General features: G+C 40.1%; 1 pseudogene; it reads left to right on the plus strand.

Moving 5' to 3' along the window:
* The first annotated feature begins 743 nt into the window (after window positions 1–743).
* LOC144461854 (uncharacterized) lies at window positions 744–1808 on the plus strand (annotated as a pseudogene).
* The last annotated feature ends 819 nt before the right edge of the window (window positions 1809–2627 follow it).

The following is a 2627-nucleotide window of genomic DNA, read 5'->3' on the forward strand; positions in this document are numbered from 1 at the left end:
TGAAACTAGCTAGCAAGTCACTGATTCTTGAGAATTTGGATAAAACATGTCCCACTAAGAAAAGTGCTAATTCTGTTAAAAATAAATAACATTTTCATGAATAAAATAATCAGAGTTGATCATCTGAGGGTCTTTTACACAAATATAAACTTATTTCATGAGTTAAATTTTAATTTCATGAATTATATGATTATATGTCACCTCATTACCCTCAAAATCAGTTGTCCTCAGACAAGAGATTGTCAGTTCAATTTAATAAAAAATATGAAAAAATCTTTTAAAATGGTATTGTAAAGTCTAGTAAATTGGAGGATAGTCTTGAACTTGTGTGTTGTTCTCAGACAAGCGAGGCATGTCTTCTGCGCTCCTGCACCTGGTGTCTCCACAAGCAAACATGTCCCACACCACAGCAGGAGTGCATGGATGTTGAATGGCAGCAGTGGGAATGAGTTCAGGACCACACAGCAGATGGACTTTACTACAATACAAGACTTGTGACACACAATGGCATGCTGGCAGAGCTCATCAAACTGAATGAAGACAAACTAAAGAGTGAAACTACACCACATGTGTGCTTGGTTCAGAACCAGTCCAGGGAATACAGGCGCATGATACAGAGCTGTAATGAAAGCGCAGTGATTGTGCATGTGGACTTTTCTGAGGCATGGAAATGCAAATATAGTTCTGAGATACAGTCATGTCATTTTGGTCAGAACCTCCCACAGCTCAATCTGCACACTGGCATGTACTACACAAAAGAAGTGAAAACAGGGTTTTGTACAGTATCAGAATTCAAGCGACAGGATGCGTCTGCCATTTGGACACACATGGAACCAGTCCTCAGGGATATTCGTTTAAAGTTTCCAAATGTTGATACCATTCACTTTTGGTCAGATGGCCCCAGCAAGCAATACAAAAACAAGAAAAACTTCTCTCTCCTGTGCAGTGTCCCTCCAACACTGGGTTTTCAGAGAACAACCTGGAACTTCTTTGCCACCCAACATGGGAAGGGAGCTCCAGATGGCATTGGGGGAACTGTGAAAAGGACTGCAGACCACCTTCTACTACAGGGGAATGACATTGTGGATGGCAAGATCTTTCATGAGCTGGTTGGGAAAAGCCTGCGCAGTACTTATCTCTATCATATTACTGAAGCTTACATGCAGACATATGATGCACTCCTTTCTCAACCACTAAAACCTGTACCAGCAACGAGGAAAATCTATCAGATCACACCTTACAGAAACGGCATCCACTGCAGATCATTGTCATGTTTCTACAGTGAGCCACAGATGTGCCAGTGTTTCAGCCCAACAATATTTCAGTTGACTGAAAACACACATGCCAGGGTCCAGGCTGAGGAACATGATGGCTCTATTGCAGTGAGGAAGAAGAGGTGGCCTTTGGCAATGCTGATGGAGGAAATGGAGCGGGAGGAAATGGAGCAAGAACCCAAGAGATAGATATACCTGCTGGGGAGATTAATTGTGGTGATTGGTTTGCAGTCATATATGACCAACATTGGTGGTTAGCAAAGACTGTCACTGTGGATGCTCAACATCAAGATGTTCAAGTGGGGGGTTTTTTTTACCCCCATGGGCCCAACACACAATTCCATCCAAAACCAAAAAAGGATATGTGCTTCATACAAGTTGAACATATTCTTTTCTATTCTATTCAAACTGATGGAGTCTTCATCACCGGGTCGTGCAAGCAGGACGAGGGAGCTCTACCACCTGTCTGCTGAAGTCATGGACTTCATAGAGGAAAAACATATTCAGCATATGCTTCCCAATAAAGCTGACTGAAGTGGAGGAGTGAACAAGAAGAATTAGGGAATACTCAAAGAAGTGGAGAGAGAAATGCATATAGTGAGGCAGAGTTAAAAGAGGAATGCCTGAGAAAAGAAAAGCGAAGATGGAATAACAGTAGAGAAGATTTGAAGAAAAGGGAAAAGAGGACAGCCTAGAGTCAAGAGAAAGGGACAGGGTCAAGATGTTGATTTTGTGAAGATTTTCACACCCAGAAATATTTTGATTTAGTTCCTGGTTTGTTTTCTATGTTTTTTTGGGGTTTTTTTTTGGGGGGGGGGGATTTGACAAAAACAAAGTAATGACAGGGAAAACGCCTATTTTATGAAAAAATTACAAAATGGGGAGGTTGCATCGCTATATTGCATGAAAACCAAGAGCTTGATCTATAATCATATAACTTAATATTTCTCAATATTTAAAATATTTTCTTTTCAAAATTAAAACCTGTTTTATCCAAATTCTCAAGAATTGTGATTTAACATAGGTAACAATAACATTAGTATTCTTGTTAACTAGCTTAACTTGATATATTGGCATCTATTAATTAGTCATCATTTAGCTAACATTATCTACATGCAACAGCATTACTCAACTTACACGGTTTGTTTGGAAGAAACTGTGCAAGGCAGAACATAGTTAATACACAGTTCAATGGTGTTCATTAAGACGACTCGGAAAAACACGTTACTACATGTTAAAAATGATGTAATGACTGTAAAAAGTGTAGGGGACAGAGGGCACATTTACGGTAAGTGCGGGGGACATGTCCCACATGTACCCTGTGTCCGCTACGCCCGGGTTATTCTTTATTTT

The sequence above is a fragment of the Epinephelus lanceolatus genome, chromosome 24, assembly GCF_041903045.1.
Source record: "Epinephelus lanceolatus isolate andai-2023 chromosome 24, ASM4190304v1, whole genome shotgun sequence".
Classification (NCBI taxonomy): Eukaryota; Metazoa; Chordata; class Actinopteri; order Perciformes; family Serranidae; genus Epinephelus; species Epinephelus lanceolatus.